We start from the raw sequence: 26,655 nt of genomic DNA, 5'->3' as shown, positions 1-26,655 counted from the left end.
TATGAGTAGATATCATACACATCTTATGTTAATCATGTATCTGTCAGCTGCGTAGCTCGAAGATTAATTAAGTGAATGAAGTGCAATAAATCGTCATGTTTGTCGTACATAAGCTCCTTATCCATTAACAAGCTTACCACTACGGTTCTGCAGGTCACTCTATCTATTAGCAAAAATCGCACGAACATCCCTTCAGCTGTTTCCCAATTTATCGCGAACAGACAGACTGTTAAACAGCTGAGAAAGACTTACTTTAATAATCACTTAGAAGAGTTTTTTGTACACTTTTACGGTTTAACAGAATTTTTATATTAGCCGCTTCTAATTCCATACATTACAAACGCGGCTGGAACCGCGTGAAATTCCTAGTGCCTCCTACATAAAGGTGTATATGGTACACTACCCCGCGTCCACGTGAATGTTCAGCTCAATCCCGTTCTGTCTGCCGGTGGCATTGTGATCGGGAGCTTTCATTGGTTGCAATTTATTTTTACTATCGTTAAACAATACTGGATGGAAATAAAACTGGAAATAACTTGCCGTGTGTTCTAGTAATTACGTAAACAAGTTCCACTGTTCCCAGTGTTTTGTGTGCATCCTGGCTTAAAATTGGTATTCTTTCAGGTGGTTTAGTCTCAAAATATTTTTACGTTTGATTGAAGATTTACAGTTACATGGGCAATCTATTAAGGGGCAATAAATAAAATCTGTTTCTTGTGTAAGTAATTTAAACGATTATTTTTCTATTGCCTTTCTTAATAAGAATAAAACCACGGGATGGAGTTTTGGATAAATAAAGAATTATATATCTTCTAACACAAATATTGAACGCACGAGTCCTTCTCGTTCCCAATAATAATGTAATTGAGGATACTACACGTTGTACATGTTCTGTTATTTCGTGTTTGTTAGTACAGAACATAACCCCTCTTTATCAATTATTAAGGTAATATTCATTACAACTACGTTTATACGCAGTTACCTACATAAAATAAACCTTTAGCCGTACCAAAATATTATGCTAAGGAATAGAATATACCTGATAATTTGGGTACATTTCATAATTCTAATAAATAAATATATTGCTTCAGTGATGTTTTAAATGTTATTTTTATCTTTACCATCAATTGAAATTGTATAAACTTGTGAATTCGTGGAAGCGTTATAAGCTAGTAAAATCTCCCGCCTACAATATGAATAAAATGGGTTACGTATGATAAATACATAAGACCTTTCAAAAAACAGATATCCGGATTCCGAAAAGCTCAATTTAATAAAAAATGTGGCATTTAGCAGTTATTGAAATAAAAATAAAAAAAGTTTATTTTAAAAATTTAAATGAAAAGTTGGATAATCCCGAGTGGCTTCAATACAATTTAATCAATATTTCGTAGAAAATATCGGCACGCCATTTTTAAACCTGTAACATGATTCGATAACTTTCATTCATTTAACCAAGTTTTAAGGCCGAAAAAATGTTTATATAAATTAGGCAATGACTGATTTAAAACCTTAACGTTTGAGTAAAAAGAATTCACCGAAAAACATAATAATTTTTTCAGTAAATTATTTTATTTATTGCGTTTTAATTACGGATTTTCAACAGCTTTATTAAAAGCATTTGAAACAAAACCAGCAAAAAATTAATAGTGGAGAGGCGTCAGATTCGTTTAAATCCAGTCCTTCCTGCAGATTGCAGGACCAGTAATTCTTAACAACAATCTTGCAATTTTGACAAGACCTCTGTTTAATCTTCAGGGAAAACAGCATCTGCGAACGGTAAAAGTTCTTTCACTTATAAATGTTTTCGACATTATGAGATTCCCAGTAGTTAATGTAATACTTATTTATTCCGGGAAACGTAATTCCTCTTTTTCCTCCTTGTTTTACAACGAGCTAGTCGAGAAAAATTGCCCCTGACGTACCAGCAAGTTAGTAGGTGTTGGGTGCCATTACTTGTTGAGGCTATTTTATTGCCCCGATAACACCGATCGCTACCCTGAAATGAAATAAAATAAATACCTACAATCAAATAAGTCTAATAATATCACACAATCAATCAAACTTTTATGTAAATATATCTAGTGCTTCGGAAAAATGGCTCACAATATTACATTTAAGTTGCCACGACGCCTACGAGGCGTAGGCGTTCTCGTACAATGTACTGTGTAGGCACAGCCAAAATAGGGACAAATGATTTTTGCTTGGTTTTCCTTAATCTTGGCAGAATGAAGATACCACAGGCAAACACAAAATAATTATATTAATTCAAACAAATTACTTTCTCTGCGCAAGTTTCCACTCAAGATATTCGCCGAGATCGTCGCGTTTCATAACATATACGGCAATTAATTTGTCTTAAATACCACTGACGTGCGGTCACGGAATACTTCGCTGAAAATTCTAGCAGCGCGACAGCCTAACAACGTTCATTATTTTTATATATAAACCCGCTATACAGTAATTATAAAATCACAATATGAAATTAAACCATCAATTCGCGTATAACAAGGCCATTAATTACATTATAGCACGTGTTAACGACATCTGTTGTTTCAAATTAGAGAACAATTGTAATATTTTGGTAACATCTATTCGTTAGTATAATAGAGCAATTTTTTTTATAATTCTATTGATGTTTGTAGAATAATATTGACACAGCAGTGATATTGACGGCAGTTCCCCGCTGAGGCTGCTCTGCTGAATCGGTTGCATTTTTCCCGGCCGAACGTTCCCTTGGGGTGCAAGCATTGTCAGACGAAACGTGAACGGCCTTTAGTATCCTCTGACACAAAAAAGGAAGGCACAAAGGAACTTTTGGTAACAAACATTCGTATATTAACGCGATATTAAAGCAGAAGTTCCTAGGAGTATATCCCTATTGTCATTTAAACAATGATAGCCCGAAACCTCTCGGTAACACACGTAAAAGTTAGATACTTTATTTTGTATGATTTTTATTAAAAACTAGATCCTGACCACGGTCCTGGTCTCGGCCATATTGTATACAGATAAAAAAAAGAAATAGCACTTCGAGAAAATGAAGCTTTTTAAAATGAAAGAATTTTTTAAATTAATCTGCCGCTACATGTATGCAGGAAATATCACCTTTACTATGAGTGGGTGAAGATGAAATATGATAGTGTAGTACATAGGTACATATTTCCAAATATAACATTAAGGTCAACTATTATGTAATCCCCGAAGACTCGGTAGGACAAAGACTTATGTACGTTTGAAAGGACAACATACTTTACTGTATTCTTACGACTTTTAGTCTCCTTATTCGAGGAACTTACAAAGCCGTCTATTGCTGATTTTGTAATACTTACGTAATTCTTGGTATTCTGTTTTCATGATTGTGTGAAGTGGAAAAAAGTAACCTATATGTTATTCTGGCATATATGCTATATTACTGCCAAGTATCATCAAAATCCATTCTGTTACGTTTACGTGGAAGAGTAACAAATATATATGTCGTAGCCATATCGTAGAATTGACCACTTCATGAAAAGTTTGAGCATTTCATGAAATGGTTGCGTTTCATGAAATGTTCATGTTAATTTGACCAGATCGTTAAATCGTCAACATTTCTCGATTTTGTCATCCACGTCTGGCCGTATGGTAAAATAGGGTATCCATAACATATTTAATATAAATCCACAATATTTTGGGTCGACCCATTGGAGTTTAATTTCATAAAATCTGGTAGTTGTGAAATTTTTCACAGCTCAAAATTGTCAGGAGGCAAAAAAACTTAGGTTTTTTTCATAACTTCAATTGCAAATATTAAGAGTAAGAACTTGTTCATTGTCCTTTAAGTCCGACATACATAATAATTTAAATAAAATAGGAACTTTAGTAACATTTTAGGAATCTTAAAATAGAACACACGTAATCTAAAATGACGTAACCTGTAGGTTCACTGCCTCGTTGGTCTAGCTGTCGCAAGCGCAGCTGTCGCGCACGAGGTCTCGGGTTTGATTCCCGGGTCGAGCCGAAATCGCTTTGTGGGTTTTAGAGACTTACACGAAGCAGCCCGCAGCCTGGAAGTTGGTATTTGTGCATCGGAGAGCACGTAAATGTCGGTCCTGCGCCTGATCTCTCTCCGGTCGTGTTGGATTGTCGTCCCATCGGGCTATGGAAGTAAAGGAATAGTGAGTGCACCTGTGTCTGTGTGTCACCTCGCAAATGCTCGTGCACTATAATATGTCCTGCGCAGTTGGCTAATCTCCTTACATGAGAACAGCCGCCGTAGCCAATAATTGTCTAAGAGGACATTATTGTTGCATACTATGTTGCAGACTATAGGGGTAGGTGAAAACTCATCTACCCCTATAGTCTGCAACATAGTATTTAGAAACGTCGTGGGGAAACCCCCACCTTACCTAGGTCTGCACTCATCTGGCTCGTTTGGGATGCGTTCTGAGAGCGGTGGGTTCTTGTATCTGGTGGATGTTACACTCGCTACTACTCGCAAGAGGTTATAAGGGTTACATCGCTGGTAAATAATTCCATGGGGTTTGGAGTAAGCAAATTAAACAGCAAGTTCCTGTCATATTATTATTAATAACACAATAATAGTCAATAAATACCTCAATGGGTTTCTTTGGGATATAAACCTATTTTTAATGTATTGAATCATTTTTAGTCGTCGACCTTGACCATCAGTTTTATGAACTTCCTTTAATATTTAAAAATACTTCTCCATAGAAATTATACGGATAGTAGGATCGTCGACGCATTTTTTCTTAAATATAAGATATTCCTCATCTGCAGTTTCCATAACATCATTTTTTGACAGCCAGTAATAGTCCGTGGACTTCTTTGGCATGGTCACCCTACTGTTCTTGATTTGTTTTATAACCTTATAATTAAAAAACGTTGTTATAATTCACCAACGTAGAATTATTTTATATTATTATTATTTTCGTCGTACAGTATTTTGTGACTTTCTGACTCAAACGAATTATTCAATTTTTCGCTGAGAGAATTTTCAATGCAGTCAACGGCCGCCATCTTCAAACGTAAATAAAGCGCTGGCAGCGCCCCTAGGGGCAATTTACATAACTATTTTACGATGTGATCAATTAATTTTGATCATTTCATGAAGAAGCCGAGCTTTCAGTTGCACATATCGAGAAACGATTTCTCATCATTGATTTGTCCAAGTCACATCATGATGTGGCCAATAGACAGTGACACATTTCATGAAACGGGACCATTTCATGAAATGGTCGAGTCATTTCATGAAGTGGTCAAGTCTACGATAAGGCCACCACATATACATTCTTTTATTCGCATTTCTTCTATAAGTAGGGTATGTATTTCTTAGTATTCTCCTTGTTTCATGTCCATGTGAAGCCCTTAACGATGGCTGCCTAGCGCGACGATAGTGAACCGTATAATTTTATTAGACACATGTGTTGTCACACGGTTGCACTACTCGCATGTAATTACATGACACGCCAAGCTGATGCGGCGCCGAGACGGCTGATAACTTCATTGACAAGGTAATATTTAAATGTTAAATTAATATTCACCCTACGTGAGGTTGCAGAACTATTCGAGTTACCGGGATATATGAGTTGAGTCAGTGAAATGAAATTACTTGAAATGTGTGAGAGAAGGTGTATATCAAGGTGTGACGGTCACATTTTCGTTGTTTTCTTATCGTGTGAGCTATTTTCTTCATCAGCCTTTTGTCGTCCCACCGCTGTGCTGGGCACAGGCCAACTCTCACACAGAGAAGGATTGAGCTCACCATAATAAGATCTCAATTTAGAGTTTTCTTAGATCTGATCTAAATTCTGACAAACAGAACAGTAGTCAATGTCTTGTGCCTACCACTCCTTTAGACAGATTTTAGAAAATGCTTAAAAGGAGATTTCGGAGTATGATGGCAAGCAACCCTCACATTTTAGCGCTTAAGCGACATTCGTGTTAAATTTTGGCTGGCATGAAAAAAGAGAACACCGAGTAGCTGGTAGCTGGTAAATCACAGGACATTAGGAATTTAGCAGCGCCTGAATATATCAGTCTTATAATTGGTATTGGGGTGACGTATACCCGTAATTACCCAGATCGGCCCGCATCTCGTGTTTACTCAGTTAGCCACTGTCATTGAACCGAGCTGCAGTAATTGCTAACAATAGCTTAAGGTGCTAGTTTACCGGAACCTGTAACCGTACACGTAACTGCTACTGAAACCGTTATTGTCATACATAGTCATAAAGGAAGAATAACGTTTTTATTACTTTTGTTTACATGGTAAATCACCAAATAGGAGTCATTTGGTGATTTGCCATATAAAATCCCTTGCTCTGTGAGGACAGCGGAAGCGTCAGACTTTTACTCACTGACACCCTTTGTGTACCACAGGGCAGCGATAACTCTTTACTTCTACGATTTTCCAAAATGTAGGTGTGTAAACTAGAGTATAAGCACATAAGTGTGGCAATTTATACCAATATACTTTGGTAATAAATCTTAATATTATGCAAATAGAAATGCTACGTAAAGCATTTCTCACCGAATTTCTATGACCGTGTAGCGACCACTAATAGTGCTACGGAGCTACGAAGCTACGTGCTACGTAACCTATTTCGTAGTAAAATTATATTTTCGTAGCGTGTAACGAGATCATACTCTTTGGTCTATGTTTGTATCCTGCAACCTGTTTACATGTCCATTTTATGAAATATTTGCGAAATGTTTTATCTATTTAAAAATCGGTCTTCGTTATCATCGTCATCTGCCTTGACCTTTCACGACTTTGTTGAGGTTAGATTCTAGTTTAATCTGTTGCAGCTGAATATTATAATACGGAGCGTTTCCTTACCTGACTTTCTCACCCCAGTTAACTGGGCAACATATTTACCTGATAAGGCTCGTGGGAAAACTTTCTGACTTCTGCCAAAGACGTACAAATGACAGCCAGGACTCACCGATTGCTGCGGGTTGTTCGAAAGAGGTACCGCGGCCCTAGCACATAAGAAGGCCTACGACGGAACACGACGGCTTTTAGTCAGTAAGAGTCTGACACTCCCTCACCGCTGCTAACCCACAGCGGGAGGGGTCATTTGATGATTTTTTACGTGGCTAAAAAAAAAAAAAGGACTCACCGATTGAACGTGCCTTACGAATCACGAAGAAAATCGTAATGGCATAGATTGTCATATATCGACATGGCGACACACATTTAAAAATTGATCAACATTAGTGATAAAGAAAATACCTACATAATATTTTGAAAATGATGTCAAACGGTGATATGAATACAAAAGGCTTTTCATCAAATATGTCCCAAAATCAAAGTACATACTTTTATTTACTTTTTTTCGAACAGTTCTAGGAATTGGCAAATGAATTAGACATCCAATATTACTACTGGAATTTATAGTCATGTATCTCGCGATTGTATTTGTTGTAGGTACTTAATACAACATAATATTCCTTTGTCTGCGATAACACGTGTTAGCCTGCTAAACTCTAATATATTTTTGCCTCCCTTTGATCATATCTGGCTGGTTTGTAATAAAAATCCCCACGTATTGTGTAATGCTAATTTGATTTTATATTAAAATGAGGAAGAAAAATGTGTAAAATCTTTCATATGGAATTAAAAAACTTCATTGGACAATTTTTCCATTCATTAAAAATGGCTTCTATATCGATATCAATTACAAATAAAAAACAACAAAAACAGTTCATTCCGCACTAAAAGCATTAGCCGAACAAATATTTGGCCTACATCGTCCGATTCGCGTGCTATATAAAGCTAAAACTAAAATAAAATAATAAATGCACAGTTCGAGGCAAACCCAACAGTGAGACCATTTTCTTCACGTCCCCAAAAGTAGGTTATAACTCAAACTAAGTGAGATGTCCAAGTTTAAATGAAGTAGCACTGCACTTTAACATACATAAGAAAAGTCCAATTTTCGTTTGCAAATGTAATTACGTAAAGGCGTTCTTTGATGTGGAAGTTTTACTTATGATTGCCTCTTTCGTTGAAGCTCGAATTATATGAAATAACTTGTGTCAAAGTGAAAATGTGGGTGAATGCGTGAGTGAGCATTGTGGGCGGAATAATCTATGGTAAGGCAAAAGTGCGGCCATTTTTAAACTATTGGATTGTGAAATAAATTGACGCTGAATACGTGAGGATGCACATTTAATCAGCTTGTCTGACCTTTTAAAGTTTAAATTGCAGCAAGAACAAAGTATTATACTTTCCGGAGTCGGAACTAGATAACAAAGCTACGAACGAATCTCCTAGACATTGACCAACTATAATGATATTTGTCCTTTAATGCACTTATCGCCAAATTTTACTATAGCTATGTTGTAGTTGCAACTAGGAGATCATCTAAAGTTAGCTAAAACTCCTCAAAAACTGCTTATATTTAGCAATATTTTCATCCGGTAACAGAATTTCTTGATCAAGTATCAGTCTGGGTTGAGCACTCGATACATCTCGTCACGACGATGCTGTCGTGAATAAATTAATTTACTAGATCCTATGATGCACTATTAGATATAGTACGTTAGCGAAATATGATGTTAAACTACGGATATCCGTATTAATATATCACGTGTAACTCAGACATGTCTGCAGTATTTTACGATAAAGTTTGATGTCTTAGTTTAAAGTAATTTTTATGTTCAGAACGTTTTATACCATTAACATTATGGCAATTTTCTGTCGATTTAATGTTCGTACATTATATAGCACTCATGATAATTTCAAATCGACAGCGCTTGTGTTAATTTTAAGTCAACAAAGAGGTTTTCAAATGGGTTCAAGAGATTATTCACGACATCCAAAGTCTTTACATCTTAACAGATTTACACGGTGAGTAGACAGGCTCTCTTCCGGGAAGGTATTGACTAGATGTCATTAATGTATTTTTAATCACAATAGATGTAATATCAAGGATTATAATAGCGCTAGTGATTAGTTCTGGCTCTGTCCCATTTCTTTGATGCAGACACATCAAGATGATCGGACAATGATTGATGACTCCCAGTCGTCCCACAGATTGCCTCGCGCTTCCCAAATACATTTTTGCTTGTTAGTTAATTTGAACAATTGGCGTGTCAGCTTCGGCCAAACATTTCATTTATTATGTAAAATCGACAATGTTTGCGTTACATTTTAACAATTAATAGATTTTGCGAATGAGCATAACATTATTTATAGGACCATCTATTTTAGATAGATATATGAAAATTGAAAAAAAAAATACATGTAAATAAATATCAACATTGTTAATATCGTTGGCAATGTTTAATTTAATATTTGGATGTACTATTTACATTGCATCGATCAGTAAAAAAGTATCAACCTCTCGGTTTGACGTATAAAAATAGATGATAACAGATAAAAGCGTAATAAAATTATTTATATTATTCTCATTGGACGCTTGACAAATAAAATCCTCGGTCCCAAGGGCAAATCCGACTATTTGGTGCTAAGTTATTGGCCAATATCTTTTCATATATTCACCGTCCCTATATTGCGTTACAGCTTTGTTCCTTATAACTGTAGGTAATGTCAATAAAGTGTCTCGTTTGCGAATATTTTCGTGCGGATTATTCCGGCCGACACCTTCTACAGTGTGCACGACAGTGGACGTCAATGAAATTCTCTACCGACATGTTCGTATCTCTGCTAGTCACGACACACAGACGTAAAATATAATAATCTCATTTTGGTTCAGATCTTAGTTTAATATTGGTAAGTGTTCCTGCAGACACCTATAATGGAATCCTGATTTATCTACACGCTCGTTTTCTGCAAGGCTTTGGTAAAAATCCTATCTGGATCCGCATTTAGGTGCATCAGCAACGGCGGAATTACGACGAGAAATGTCTGCCAACATTTAAGAAGCAAAGCTCACGTAAGTTTTGAAAAACATTTTCCTATTCTTCGAGTTTATTGTAAGTTCGAATACTACGTAGGTGCTAACCAAAGATTTGAATTCAAAACTTCAGCAGACGCACACGTTCTTAGGAAAGTTGGAAAGTTGCTTCATACAAAGTAGTACCGGCCCACTTGCAAACTTTACTTACTGCTAACTGGTTTATATGTTGGCGTTTGTCTCGACGGAATTATTCATCCGCGCCCATTTTGTCGGATGAATTATTTTATTGAATTTACCAGTCACGTGTAACTAAAATCGAAAAGCTATTATCTTCTAAAGCACTAACTGCTGGTATACAGTAACAGTTAACAGGTACCTACGAGCTGTTTTAATACTTTAATCCAATATTTAAAAGCGGATAAAAATCTGGTAATAAACACCCAACAGGAGTTAAAACTCGGTTGCTCGTGTACTTCATTATTCATGTGAACTTTGTTAAGTAGAATCAGTAGACACGTCAACGCTAGTTAAATACTTTCATGATACCTTATACTTAGCTCACGTTTTCTTTTTTCCCGCATTCATAATAACTAGGCGACTGCATGCGGCTGTAATTATAAAGGCAAATAAAAGAAAATAATTTCGACACATGCAACTTTTAAACAAGGACTTCGAAAAATATTGTTGCTAAGAAATAGTTGTAAAGGCAAGAAAGTTTTTCTATTGTATAATAGCTCTGACCAAACCAGGACTTGTTTTCTAGAATGTTTTATAATAGTAGTCCTTGGAACTTTCCTTGTTACCTCATGAAAAGTTCTGTATTATAACACCCAAGTAAAATCTAAAAATATATCTGCGTATTATTTCTAGGTACATATTACTTATTAGAGTCACGAAAAAAGCGTCAATCGCCTTTTGTGAGGCGATAAACTGAAAAGTTCGTAGTTATAATGTCGACCAAATGCGTCTCCACAGGCGCCCAAATGGATTTTAGATTCTAAAATAAAATTGGATGGCCTCTGAAGAGCGGTCTACATATCTTCACCTTGGTCAGAATTATAATAACAAACATAAAGCCTTTGTATAGATACCCACTACCCAGTTATCCTTCCTCAAAAGATTCCTTTGACGGTCATTTAATTTGCGGAAATCACGCCACCCGATATTCCTGTCTTAGATGAGATGTACCTGGAACCTTCGTTGATAAATTAGATGACTAAGCTTCAATTTCCCGCCGCCCATATCACGAAGGACTTCGATAGTTATGCATACTTCTACATTACATAAAGTCAGGAATCTGAAAGGATTGAACTTGCCCACCCTTATAAGCCCATGTTCATAGGGGTGTGCTGTTGTCTTTTATGACGTCAAAGTCGCCCATACAATTAATATTTAATTGAAACTATTTTTAGACGGTAACAAATAGCTACGACCAGAACATTATTGATTTAACGAACTTCATAAACTCTATTTAGAAAGTTTCTCTGACCAATAAATTAGACTTAACCCGACTAGTGTGCCTCAGGTAGTTTCATTAAAATTCTTATCGTAACCCGAATTCTCATCCTAACTAGTAACTTGGGGTATAAATTAGTGTGTGTAACCGGGCAGTATGGGTACATATCTCGCCTGGAGTTGGCTGCAGATACGCCACTAACATCAAATTAACGCTTCGTCGCGCGTACTTCAGCATTTTAGTCATAAACCCATTACTAACCCGAAGCTGGATTTTCTCAGGGCCGCTTTCAGTCACGGTTCGAACCGTACGTAGATATACCCATAGATCTGCCAATAGAACCCCACTCACCGCCTGATCCACTACCATAGATTAACTTAAGGGAATTGGATGTTGATGGATTTCACCCTTGGGCAGCGGTTAATTTCATTATCAAAATATTTTTGGCTACGTCGAACTGTGATTTGAAAACCTTGAGGTATCGAATATCCATGAAAGTTCGGTGAAAAGTTTTTCTAATAAAGTAAAATATTAGGTATGCTAATTTATAGAAATGAAACGATTAAAACAACAAAATTTTAAAGCCAATTTAAGAGAATTTCATAACTGTAATAAGTAGACTTATTTAAAGGTCATTCACGGTTCATTCTAGGGGAAACTTTGGCAAAATTAATTCTGTTCCTGATTTTAACTTCACATCGTTTTAGGAGCTTAAAATTTGAATTTGTTGGAGAGTTTTCATTATTGAAGTATAAATGTAACGTTATCCTTGAATGAACGTGTTTAACAAACAATTTCGTGAGTCGAGAGAGGAGTCTCCAGACAGATGTATTCTCGGATGATACGAGCATAAACCACCAAAACCGGGATAACATTGTGTAGTTTATTTCAAAGTGCATAAAATCTTGGTGCACCGCTATAAAATTAAATAACTTATAAGAATATGGCAAGCACGTAGATGCTACGTCATATAGTATGTGAATCATGTTCAGTGCTATTAGGAACACGTGCAACTTACATATAACTTGACCCTTACTTAGTGACAGTATTTATGAGCACTTGACAACAGGAGGCTGCTTGAAATGTGACCGATGCGGCGACTGGCCTAATGTACAAGTTACTTTACATCATGTCCTATATGCCGAGCATACGCAATATTCCGTGCATAACGGAAATATAAGTGTATGACGGCGGTGTAAACAGAATTTTATAGACATACCTTTCTGGTCAAAAAAATGTTAGGTCCATGTCACTTGGTCCTTCTTGTTAGCGTGAAAGGTAGGCTGTACTTGCGTGGTTGCTGATTCGCACTCGTCCCAACTAGTGTAACGGCCATTGTGTGGAGGGTCAGTTTGTTACCAACCCGCTTCATTGTATAAAATTTCGTCGCGAAAATCTTCAATGACCCTATCCACTTCTAAGTATTTTTTTCATATATCATCTCTCAAAATTGAATTTCAGTAAACAAGTGTGTGTTTTAGACATAATTTAGGTTAGCTCGGAATATTTAATTAACTTGTTTATTTATAATCAGAAATTTTCCGTAATTTGAAGAAAATTTTAATCACGAGTATTGAGCCTACACTATTTAGGTTCCTCTCGATATACCTCTACGTAAATAATTCCTTAGTTACGTGTAAACACTTATCGATGAGATACGCAAATAAGTTTACCTATAATATAGAGGATGAGTTCGGAAAATAAAATCAAGCTCTTCATGATTAAAAAGTCAAATCAGTTCCAAGAAAATAATAATCACGAGTGTTCCACACTATTTTGGGTCCGATCGATATATAAATAATACATACATACAGCCTAGTACTTGCTACAAGGGTATGCATATGAATGCTCATGAAACTCATTAGAGCCTCCCTCAAATTATGTTGACTAAGCAAACCCTCAGCCTCTCGCATTCAGAATATAAACTGAGAATGAAAGAAAAATAAAGTTTGCAAAGCTTATATTCTGTCTTCTTTACTCTTAAGTTTAAAGTCCTTTGTTAGAGTCCGTGGAAAGATAAAGATTTAGATCAAGCCTGTTAAGAAATGTATCACAAAAGCGTTGGAACTACAACGCTTTTATTTTATGCAATGGCTAGTAATAAGGTTAAGTGGATTTTATATTCTAATGACCCAATTATCATAATATATTCAGTGTTTAATTCGCTTGTGTCGCAATATTTATGATAATACTGAGACTTTGTACACTTCGCAATACTATCATTATCAATAAAAAGTTATCGTAATATTCATGGGTTGAGATGGAAATTGGTCTGCATCATGGCTAACCAAACCAAATCCTGGGTTACTCCGTGCAGTACGTCTATAAATTATTAACCACCGTACTCTACCATCACTCACATACAACACTTTCATTTTGCCAGCACGGAGCCAGGTTTGGGTAACACAAAGTTATTACTGTGACTTTCAAAGTAAACTTTATCCATTCACCTAATAAATATTTACAGTATCTACTTTAGTCGTCGCTGACGATAAAATAACACACACTCAAAAAAACATGGCCAATTGTGCATCGAACTCGCTTACTGTGAGAAAAAGCAACCAAAAACATCGATTTGTCAGGCTTTTTGACAGCATGTTATTGAATATTTTTGTAATTAATTATCAAAAATGTCACATATCCACATTATTTTTTCTTTTGAAAATAGTTGCAAAGCTAACAACTTAATCTAACGTTTCACTTTGCAAATCAAAACAAATATAGCAGAAAGTTCTCCTTGACTATGATTTTTTTGGAACACTTCGTAACCAACTAAGTATTTACAATTTACTACGTTTCTTCACAGCAAACAAAATACTTATTTCGTAACCGCATCATGCGAGGACAACCAAGCTAGAAAAATATTTGCTATTGTTTTTGCGGTCGTAATTTTCCGAATAAGCTTTTAAGGAAACGCTACATTGGAAAAATTGCTTCCAAAAATTGAAGTTCTTTGAAACAATGACAGTGGATTTTTGTCGGTTTTATGCTATGAAATTTAAATGAGGTTAGGACAACCATTTCTCTCTATGCATGAGGGAATTTAGTCTTTTAAACTTTTTTTCCGAAGTTTTAGTTTTAATAATTGCTAAAACAGCATCATAATCAGCAGCTAGAATAACTTAATTAACAAGCCTGTCAAACCTATTTACTGAAAAGAGCGTATTATATTTAAATTCAGTTTGGTACATCAAATCATATTTCTACTTCATTTCATTTGCAGTGATAGTAGATAAGTTTTTGACAGTTCTACACAAAATTCAGTTGGGTAAAAAGTTGGTAATGTACTTATCTAATAAATTTATTATTTTTGTACAACGTCAGAATGATTGATGTAGTTTTGGAATTAAATTGAAAACGGAGACAATTACTTGTTAATGAATTAACGGTAACCGAATAACGTAATGACTATTATATTAGGCGCACGTGAATCTGCCTGGCGAATTGGTTCATTTATCACTCCACGTTAGATAAGATACGGGAGAAGGTACGTATTTACCTTCCTGGAAACGTATTAGGGGCGGGAACTTTACTAGCTTGGGGTTAAAACGTCAAACGAAATGTCCAAGTACTTGGTATTTTAATGGTTTCTCTTGGCAAGCTAAACTAGTTTAATTTAAAACAAATGATATAGGTACATCGATGCCAAAATTTATCGTGGGCGTAGCGTTCCGGGCCATAAATTCTAATTACACTCTGTAGTCACAGTCAATTTTTACTATGTTCTGTTTATCTAAAGATAAATAGAACAATTCAGTACCTAGTAGAGAGGAGACAAACGAATCTTTGTTCTGGTGCCGACAGACCGTTTTTCCTCGTTAGCCACGCATTTGGGTTGGATGCCTAGCTCAACGTTTAAAGCAAAAGAGTCTGACTGAAACGTATAACAAAAAAGAAAAGAAAATAATGTTTCGACTGACTTCTGACTATTTCGACGTAGTCATTTGTTCGCAGGGAGCAAGATTTAAAAAATGTTGCACGTAGCTGCTACGGAAAAGTGGCTGCGAACCTCTAAGAGCTATTGGACCTTGAAGAACTAATGAAAGGCCCATTGAGATTAAAGCGGAAGCTTGTTGAGTGTATTTACTCTGTGTTACCGATGCCGACGTAGATATAGACGCGTTTGCTAATAACAAGAAATTGTGATTACAGTCTGTCTGTGGCGTAGATTAGGATAGCAATACGCAGCAACCGATATAATTGATCCAGCCAGATGTGCCACCGCGTTAATCAGAATGCTAACAGTTATTAGCATGAAAGCATAATGTGTTTCCATCATTGTACCTTATATTAATTTACCCGGAAATCATTTAAGTAAATATAATTTTAAAAATATAAGCATATTAGTATTACATTTAAATATCAGACGATAACAATAGATTCTATCGAGACAGCGGTTTAGTATCGAAATACAGACGAAATTCATATTAAGTCGACGAGTACCGTCGCGTCGGCCCTTTGAATTAAGAGCCCTAAAGCCTCCTATTGGTACCAAAAAGAGCGAAAGTTAAATTGAGGATTATAATTTATGAAAAGAGGGGAAGATAAAGAAAGATAAGAACTGATAAAGTGAACTTAATTTGTCGCTTAATCAGTAGTATCAATCAGTTGATGGCACTCGGACTGATTCTACGAAACGAAGTACGCGACGTAGTTAACGCGTCTCAACAGACCACGCGACTTGATTTTAAGAGTGTGTTTGAACCAAACGAACAAAGAACTAGAGCTATAATATGAGAATACTTCACAACATTTATTTTAGTATTATTTTCCAAAGTTATCTAAATTTTCGCAGAATTTTGTTGTTCTCTCTAAAATTCGATAGATGACGAAATAATAATCGTGAAGTTTAAAATCAGCCTACGATTCACTGGATCATGTTCAATGGACTATAAGCTATTGGGAGAATGACTACATAGCTTCTAGCACCCCATATTAATTCTTATCTATAATTCTGGGTTGGCACAGACCAATTACACGAATCTCATAATGGTGCTCCCACATTGCCGTTAGAAAATGTTTAATAACGTTAGTAAACATTTGTTAGCAAACATTTAATCACAAATAAATTTTCATGTTAGAAAATGTTTAGTAATGTTAGTAAACATTTTATAACAAAACAAATTATAACAAAATAAAACATGTGTTATCTTTTGTTTGTAAACATTGTATAAGGGGTGATGGCGGGATAGGCGGTGCGGTGCGGTGGGGGTTAGAGTACGCAGGTCGCTGCGAGCCAATACTAGATGTTATAAAATGTTTAAACATTTTCCATCAATGTAGGAGCACTTATAACATGTAACAGTTTCTAACAAAGTGCATCAATTGTTAACATTTGTTAGTAAATGTTTTGGTGTTATAAAATGTTTACAAACATTTTATAACGGCAATGTGGGAGCACCATAACTGTCCAATAGATTTCATTAATTCATCTGAACGGCCCAGATGTTACTGATTGGGGAATCGCACACTAATTTCTCGGTTTAGAAAAACACAATTTTTGTGTCTCTGCCGAATATTAAAGACAAAACAAAACAAAACCATTTTATGTAGATTTAAACACATTTATTCAAATTAATCTGAGAATTAGCACTTTTGAACTTCAGAAGTTTGACGCAACGCCCTCTTTTCGTCACTTCCTAGTATTTAAAAGGAAAGAGACATCAGGCAAAGAACTTTTCAGAAACAAGTAAAGTCTCCGCCGTTCTTATTATCTTTGACAATTTCAGATGAATTATAAAACAAGAGTATGTAAGGATCCAAACATTAATGGAGTTGTGAAGCTTAGCTAAACTTTATCTCTGTAAAAACGAGGAAAAACAGGCATTAATCATGACACCATGAATAAGATGTTCCACGTGTGGGCACATGTCATGGTGTTGCCATGGAGATGTTTATAATGATCAATCACCATGACAAAACTCGGAGGATAAGTGATTTCTGAAATATGCAATGATTTGAAAGCTTGTTACAAAAGCTGTTGATCTTGCACTACGCCTTTTCTGACTATATCGATTTATCTACATTATGAAACGAGTGTGGGTACAGGTAGAGTGCACTTGTATTTGGCATACTTGTCCATTTATTATAACTCATTTAGTATGTCTAAACAGAAATATTTATAAACCAATTCAACTTGCAACTAACAAAACATTTGAAACCACAAATAATAAGAAAAACACGCTTACGAACTGTAACAGGCTGCGTTCGACATATGAAGGAAACTTGTCCATTGTCGTCATGAAAACGAGGCATTGACAATAGGCTCACGACTCGAGTGTCATGGGTACTAAAAAGGTCTACCGGATTCAAATCCAATAATGGATATGGAAAAATAACAAACTGACGGACGTGAGGTTTGTTGATAGACAACATGAAACGGATAGATCTTCTTAAGATTATTTTCTTTTCTTATTAGGGTGGGAGTGTTACGATTTCTGAGAGTAGGCTGCGTACTAGACGTTGGAACGTTCAGAGTTGGTCTAGTCAAGTACATGCCGTGGTGAGGTAAGTACTAAGTTTGTTTAGATTGTTTTTTCAGCCGATCCTTACTATCAGGCAGAATATTCTTTTGAAAAATATTCCTGTCATTCGTTAATATTCGCACATTTGAACTATAAAATAAATATTATGTAATAGAAATATCATAGTCGTAGATGATCGTCCTTTTAATGTATTCTACCCTAGTGATATTTGAGCAAAGGGTTTATGACCAGTAACACCTGGCTACTGTAGTACTACTTGGCGTTATTAATAGCCGTGTTTGAGGTCTTTGTACAAAGTTACTAAACACCATTAATAACAATCACGTAATGCCAACAAAGCAATACAAATACAATAGACCGTTTGACGGTACATTATCTAGACACACGGCAGTGTGTCCGCCAAGTTCGAGCAAAAAAAGCGACACACCGGCCGTGGGTTATATTACACGAACCATTTCGGGCCAAATTCGACCCCCCTGTAACTCAAAATCTATTTTATTTACGCATATCAAATTTCTAGTATCTGTTGAGACCCCCTCACTTATCTTAAATACAAAATTTCACTAATATACCTATTGTAGGTCTTGAGATATTGACGTCAGAAAATCGCTATTTTTACTATACACTCACTGATTGACTGACTGACTGACTGACTCACTCATCAAAAACCTAGACCACTTCCAATGGTCGTATTGACTTGAAATTTGGCATGGAGGTAGGTCTTTATGTCAAGGTAAAGGGAAAAATCTGAAAATGGCCAAGTGTGAGTCGGTTTCAAAATAATGAAGGTGTTTTATACCCGGTGTAAATTTATACCACTAAGGAACTAAAACGAACTAAATTTATCTATATTTATATAATATATCTTCGAATGGTACAAAGGTTTGTATTTAGTCAAAGTAAAGTAAAAATCTGAAAACGGCCAAGTGTGAATCTCTTTCGAAAATAACGAATGTGTAACTTTGATCCACGAACATAATAGGTATGTGATAACATGTCATGTCAGTCAGTTGGTAAATCTAGTCCATTTAGTTAATCTACTTCATTTCTTTGTAAGAAACATAGTGCATATTAAAAAATCTAAAAGATAGTATAAATGAGACATTTCTTTAACTTTATCATAAGAAAAAAAAAATAAACAACCTTACAAAAATAAATGAAATCCCACCCAAAACAAAAATGTGAAAGACTGCCAAGTTCGATAATATGGGAATGCTTCGCCTATAAAAGAAGTGAAATCTGAATAAGTACCAAGTTCCATACACATACCTCAGTTAAAAATAGTTACTTTTTAATGATGTTACTTGGCAAGTTTTAATAGAAAATTAAATACTTGATTCATTGGGTTTAGTAGGTTTATAACAAGATGTATGAAAACTTGCCATGTAACATCATTAAAAAGTAACTATTTTTAACTGAGGTATGTGTATGGAACTTGGTACTTATTCAGATTTCACTTCTTTTATAGGCGAAGCATTCCCATATTATCGAACTTGGCAGTCTTTCACATTTTTGTTTTGGGTGGGATATTAATTATGTGTAAGTGGTCCGGCCAATGAAGCGGGTATTTAACTTGTACCAATCGATAAGCGATGAGTTACTGAAGCTTTTCTAGTAACAACCTATTTACTTATTACATTGGTAATTTTATATTTATTGAAATTAAAATCTATAAAACTTTTTGCTAACGCTACGATATTTAGATTTTCGAATATCGAATTGTTTGAGTGATCTGTTTTACCTGCTATTTTATTACAACTATTGTTTATTTTAACGTTAGTAATATTATTATTTTACCTATTGAAAGCCAACATAGCAAGCTTTTTGTTCTCGTCAAAATTTAAATATTAATGGTTGTAATAAAATGCTCCACATTTACAACTGCGTCGTGTTATTGTCGCATTGCTCTGTACCCGATTAGCATAGTACGTAAATGACAAAAATATTTCGAATAACACTGGCGGCCGAAACAACTAAGCGCCTTAGTTCACAAGCAATTAACTGTTCCACACACAAATTAGAATTAATTATCCTGTCGCAAAGAATAGTTGACACGGTAGGTAAACTCCACTTTTACATACCCGTCACGGTTGCAAAGGTCCAAATGAGATTTCCGAAGGTCCACGGTTCATTTATTGAAAATGTAAACGAGGGAAGGACATTTATTACACATGACAGGTATTTGACAAGCACCCTTCCAAATAAAATAGATATTTCAAATCGTGTTACTCAAATTGTTTCAGTTTGTGTCACAGTGACTTTTCATAATATTGACATATCATTTAGGTGCTCGCTATTTTTCTTCGCAAACATTTCCGTCTGGAACTAAGAACTTATGTAAAATTCTCACAAATGAGGCAAGGATTTTGTTTGTTTTTCTTGAAGCGACGTTGAAAGTTTTATTAAAGTATAAAATAATTGTGTGGCTATATTATATTATGTTGAAATGAGCACACAGCGGGACCTATCGACCTGTTGACAAGCTGACAGGCTTACTCAATCACTGTCGCATAATTATACGCACATTATCTGTCGATCGCTAAGAACCAGTAGCTGACATGAAAGAGCTTTGTTCGTTCACGTAATTGGAAAACTCTTTAATGTCCCGCCATTTAAATTTTATACCATTCCCGCGTAACCCCGAATAATTTCGCCATTCTATATATTGCACTGTAAATCATTGTTTCCGTACTTAACTAGTGTTATCAAAAGTTGTGCATTGTATAAGCTTTTAGCCAACGGCTCTTATTCTACTAATGTATCAAAATGTAACAGAATTAGCATATTTTAGGTCAATTACACTAAATGTTGGAATTCAAGTATACGAAAAACTATTTAATGAAAACAGGAGTTCTGTCTCGTTAAACAAAGGACATTGTGCAATTTTGGCCTAAGAACCGATGTGAATATAAATTATACTATAATTTTCATTTATTTTTTTGTTGTTTGAAGCATATTTTAGTTTTCCACGGACACTTCAAATAAATAAATTCCAAATAAAAAGTTGGGTCACAATTATTGATGCCTTATAAAATGTTTCCGTCAGCCAGTGCTGCCAGTTTCGGAAGTTTTCGCGATTTCGGTAAATACGGACCGAATTGTGAACCTAATTTCCGAAGTCGGTTATTAAAATTAGTTGCTAACACTTTATTCATTTGTATACCTAAATTGACTAGCTAGAAAAAAACTAGTATTCTATATGTTTTAAGCGAAATCGCGAATTTCTAGCTTGGCATTCGAGTAGGATTATAGTTTTCGTAATTGGCAACACTGGTGTGCTTCAGTCAGTTTGCTAGAAGTCAGTTTGATTAGAATAAATGTCAACGGTTTGATTGCTTTACGACTATCGTTTCTTTTGTGATTTTCTATGCGTTTCATGGTTTTATTCTAACAACTTTGGCTTGATTACGGACTCCGATTAGATTGCGTACTTGGTAGACTCGGCTTTGTGTAAAGGACTGGATTTTCCTGGCATTTTCGGATATTGCTCTGTCTGTGATCGAATTTAGTTGTATTATAATTACAACAATGGATGCAGAATATAGTATATTGTATAAATTGTGGATCTGCTGGAGGTTCTTTGGTATTAGAAAACGAAGATATACTTCGTTGCATACAACAATGGACTGTTCCCCGTATGGTAAGTGGTCTACGAAAGTGTTTTTCTAATTTTGATAAGAATGTTACTACCTAGGTACTTATGTTTTCATAAGCACACAATTTCTCGGTTTTCAAATTAATTGCCACAATTGCAAGTTACTTGACATTTACTAATGTTTTATTGTATTTATTTATTACAGGTTGAAGCTCATGCCCTTATATGTACGACGTGTTGGTCTGAAGCAGTCGAGCATAATAAGATGCAATGCACTGTTGGACGCAATTGTGTACTTTGTAAGAAGCTCCTACCATCAGGCATTACTGCTGCAATTGTATCGTTGGGCGTAGAACAGTGGGCTGTTGTGCCCACATAATGACTATAATTTGGTATTTAAGCTGGGCGAGATACCAAAATTCAATTGAACCCCCTGCTCAGTTCTTAGATAATATATCTATTATTGAGAAATATTGATGATTAAAAACCTTTAATTGAATATAAATATTGTTTTTATTGCACATCCTCGAAAACCTCTTTCATTGTTATTGGTAAACCTTACTTTAACTGTTAAATTATTTTGTGTGGTAATGACATTTTTAGTATGGTCTGTGCCTTCTTGGTAATAGACCGCGGGTTCGATTCCCGCCCTATGGCATGTAGATAGCTAGGTAACTGTCTAATATAAAAGTAGTAAAAATCATTTAAATAAATAATTCTCCATCGTAATAACATCGATATTTTATGAATTATGGTGAATGGAACTCTTCCATTTTGGATACTTATGCGTTTTATCACAAATCCAAAGTGGATTCACTATATATTAAGAAACGTAACGTTGAAAGCAAAAGCGTTTAGGTAGTTGTTTTTCATACAAATTCTAAGCATTTATGAAAACTAGTCACACGCCCCGTCTTCGCACGGTGGCAATGTAAAACCTTGGTGTAAACCTTCCTCTTGACCTACTCTATCTATTAAAAAAAATCGCACCCAAATCCATTGCGTAGTTTTAAAGATCTAAAGCATTCATAGGGACAGACAGAAAATGCAACTTTATAAAATTATCATTGTCAAAGAATTATCTTAAACTTGACTAGGTACTATCTCTTTTCATAGTATCTAGAAGAGAACATATAGAGCTGTACATAGTGTTGTTGATATTTTGTATAGTGTAGTTTGATTTTTAATTAATACTACTCTGATATTTCACGCAAGCTTGGTTATTTTTTATTTATAACCTCAAAATATTAACTTTTTTCGTAATTATTTTAGTTTCCTGAAGTGTCCGTTCGTGAAAACTTATTTCATAGGATTCCATATAATTTAAAGAGTTTATAGAAATCACTTTCCATTCGAACGGTTCTTAGGCAGAACATGTATGGAGCCGGAACAATGTCCTTTTCAATCTTCATTTGGACTACTTTTTCGTTTCGATGGTAACTATCCTTGGGAACGGATAAGCACTGGTGCTTATAACTGAAAGGATTTGATCAAGTGCTTCGCAAATAATCCGGATTAAAATGCTTTTAATCTAAATTGAAAAGAAACATGACCTACCAATCAATTTAAGAATATTCGAGAAGTATCCTTGCGACTGTCAATCGAAACGGATTGTGAATTATTAATCTTCGCGATGAACGTCTATTGGCGAACGTCTATATTATTATTATTATAGGTGCAATCGAGTAAAATATTCAAAAAATGGAACCTACTGAACAATATTTCTTTACTGTTTACAGAAGAACTTAAATATTTTTTATGTTTCGCAGTTATTTTATTATTGCTTCATACTTCACCGAATTTTCAACATTAAAACAACAAAATGTTGTTTAATATCCTGAATCACCTCATATTTTATACTCGTAGGCTTAAACAAAACTGCTTTACGTTTACCAAAAGTATTTTTAAAACGTGACCAGAAATAAAATAAATATTTAAATGTTTCAAAACCTATTTAAAGTCCTAATTAAGTATGTTTTGAGGCTAGCCCATGCCGAAGTCAATTAGACGTCTGATTGATAGTATGTCGGATAGCGAATGCGTATCTTTATTTCGGGTTAACAGATTCACCGACCTCCGCTCCCAAGTTTGACAGGTTTTATTTCTACATTTACTCATACATTTTCTAGATTGCATGGTTATTATGTGAATTTTTGTGTAATATGAGTATCGTATCTTATGCCTCCTCGGTATGAAAAAGCTTTTCGAGGAGAAAATTGTTTTCAATTGTTTTCTTTTATAGCTCCCAGAGGTGAAGCTGTGAGGAGCGCGAAGGAGTAAAATACGTCGGCAAAATTTCATCTCAAGCTTTTTTTATGTCTCGCTTGTTATTATAAGGTAAACGTGATAAATTTTCGGCGAAATTAGCCAAAAAGTAGTCATGAATTATGTCACATATGCAAGCTTTTCAATGGTTTTTACGACCGCGAATATTATTTATACACTTTATTCTAGGTATTCTCTTTTTCAGTAAAACGTTTGTGTAGCTACATATATTTCGTACAATGGCCAAAATAGTTTACATTCATAGAACACAATATACAACATAACATTGCTTTAGGGGCTAAATTAAAATAGTATTTCAAAATAGCTACAGAACACTGAGATCAAATCAATTTACGAAATTGGTAGCCCAATTACAGGCGAGATAGCAGATACTAGTATTTTGTTGTTCAATTCCGAAGCACAAACCCATTGTGTGGACTCGCTTGAATTCTACAGCGCTATGTTGTTTGATATTTATGTGAATAGGTGTACATCTGCAGCGGCAGATAAAAGTGTTTACTTTCTAAATATGTATGACAGAACTAAAGTAGCTTGGTCTGTTGGAGGGAAGTCGGTGAAGCGAGTCTAAATAATGTTTATTCTTTTAGGATTAATTCTGCTAGAAATATTTCACTTTTAAAAACGCAGTGATGAAAGTGGATCTAATCGTATAATATACAACTATACTTACCCATCTAGTTATGTACATAGATCAGGCTTGGCGAGTGCCAATTCTTGCTGATTATACTCCAGCACATCTCAGGTGCCAAAACCACCACCTGGCTGATCGGCTAATATTTTATTAGGTAATGTCAATTACGCTTTCCAAAAATTTTCATTAGTATGACATCGGTCAACACTTTTATACTTAATCCTTTATCTGCATTCTGGTACAGTTATGGTAAAATATCAGTGACAAATTTAATGCACTAGCTAGATTTTTTCAAACGAAAAGCGTTCGACTGTACTGAACAGCGCGGTAAGTGTTATCGACAACTTAAATTACTGATTTACCTACGTAAGTCTATTAAGTGTCGCCCAATTTCAATATCGAAGCCATCGAAGCGTGTTCATACTCGTAACTTTTCCTCGAATATCCTTTAAGCTTAGGTGAGAGGTGTAGCCTGAATTTCAGCGACCTTTCCGAACTAACTTTAATTTAATATGTGACATAATCCTTTTAAACTTTTAAAACGGGAATCAATAGCTTTTTGGGTATTAAAATTGCGATAGTGTATAAAATAGGTTTAGAATATTTTAGAACTAAAAGTGTGTAAATATTTGACTTTTATTATTCAGCAAACAATTTATTATTTAACAAAGTCGACTAACATTTCCAGAGCTCCTAAAAACAATATAGCACGAAGGTTATTAATCAAAAACTGACCGTGAACTGGCACTTTTGTTGTCGACTGTACCCGTGCAGTTTTAATTAGGTATACGTCAGTTTCACCATCAACAAGTCTCATAATGCTTGAAAACCTCGAGATATTATATCCGAGTTTCTTAAGACGACCGTTACTATTTCTTAACAAAAGCTGGGTGGAAAAACTGCTTTAATTTTAATATAAGTTTGCTTTGGTCTTGTGGAGTGAAGATCAACGAGGCTTTGTCCAGACCGTGATGGAGAGAGCCTGACCTCCATCAACGTCCTTTTTACACAGTAATGAGGCACTACAGCTGATTTTCGTACAGAAGCAATATAAAACTAATGAACAGCACTATGCAAAAGCGTTCCTTCACTCTTAAACCTATTTTAAACGACTAGGTATAAGCTGAATCAAGTTTCAATAGCCATTAAATGCCATTAGGGATTAAGGCTTTTATTTTCCAATTAGAGCGTCTTTTCGGTACATATCACTTAGCAGATTTTTCACTTTAATCTTTTTTCGCCTTGTGAGCATAAGTACCGCTTCACTTTGCAATATTTAAAATAAATTCTAGAGATACATTTAGTTTACCTATAGATTTACCTCATTTATTGCCATTTCAGGCACTTCACGAGACTACCGCAACCAACTGTCCCGAGGCGACGAACAAAATCTGGCTCCATTCTTTATCCACGTTCTTAAGGAAACATCAACTTTTACATTTTACTTCGAAAGTGCACTTAGCGACAAAATTCGTATGATAAAACTGTTCAACGCGATCTGCCAGAAAATTGTGTAAACTTCTTGTAAAAGAAAGCCTGAAAAATAAAATCTTAGTATCGCAACAGTAGGTAATCAGCATTTCTTTGATGAATATTAAAAAAGTGAAAGGCCTTTTATGAATTTCTTCTAAGAAAAATGTAGTTCCTCGTGGCTGTCTACTAATTAATTTGTTCGTTAGATCATTTGTAAAAAAAGCTAAGTAGCATACCTTCCAACAACACTTTTATCTAGGACTTAGTTTTTTGAAAAAATCTGATATAGCGTACACGGACTCGGTTGGCTAAATTCACGTTACTTTTCAGCAATAAAGAAGCGCTGACTTGACAGCTAAACGACGTTCGTATTCCTCTAGCTTCACGGAGGTAAGTCTTGTATACTACTAAATATTGTCTATGGTTCTGGACGCATGCACTGAGGGTTTTTGAAATTTTTTCTGCCACCGGGTGGCGCCACGTATGCGTCTGGTCCAAACAGCTGTCAAATAGTATGGAATTGTAGGTGCCGAACTTATTGTTTATTGAAATTCTGTTATATTGGAAGTGTTATTGATTTTATTATGGACTACGGTCAGAATAAGGTTTCCGAACTAAAAATTGAGCTAAGAGAGAAGGTGCAAAAGTCACTGGTACTAAGGAAAAGCTTGTTGAAAAATTTGTTAACACAATATGATTTAGTTTTTTTTATTTACTCAACCGCAATAGTAAAACAATAATGCAGTGCTTTAATTATAAAATAAAAAAAACACTAAAATCGTTCACTATTCATAGTAAAGATAAGCACTTTGACAGTTATTGGACCTGACGACTCGGTGCTGCCACCTCGTGGATTGCCA

The 26,655-nt window shown here is 35.2% G+C and overlaps 1 protein-coding gene and 1 long non-coding RNA gene across 3 annotated transcripts in view; one reads left to right on the top strand and one right to left on the bottom strand.

The window, feature by feature from the left end:
- Positions 1 to 26,655, top strand: part of LOC110384364 (RNA polymerase II transcriptional coactivator) — a 132,280-nt gene that overhangs the window by 82,026 nt on the left and 23,599 nt on the right. The window lies entirely within an intron of this gene.
- LOC110384404 (uncharacterized) lies at positions 1,687 to 26,127 on the bottom strand. Its single transcript, XR_002430134.3, has 4 exons — positions 26,032 to 26,127; positions 25,644 to 25,858; positions 1,844 to 1,999; positions 1,687 to 1,770 (listed from the first exon to the last, which is right to left on the bottom strand). It is a non-coding gene; the product is annotated as an uncharacterized LOC110384404 (long non-coding RNA).

Source organism: Helicoverpa armigera, chromosome 13 (assembly GCF_030705265.1).
Source record: "Helicoverpa armigera isolate CAAS_96S chromosome 13, ASM3070526v1, whole genome shotgun sequence".
In the NCBI taxonomy this organism is placed as follows: domain Eukaryota; kingdom Metazoa; phylum Arthropoda; class Insecta; order Lepidoptera; family Noctuidae; genus Helicoverpa; species Helicoverpa armigera.
The sequence above is the reverse complement of the archived record's forward strand: the minus strand, read 5'-3'. Positions and strand labels throughout refer to the sequence as shown.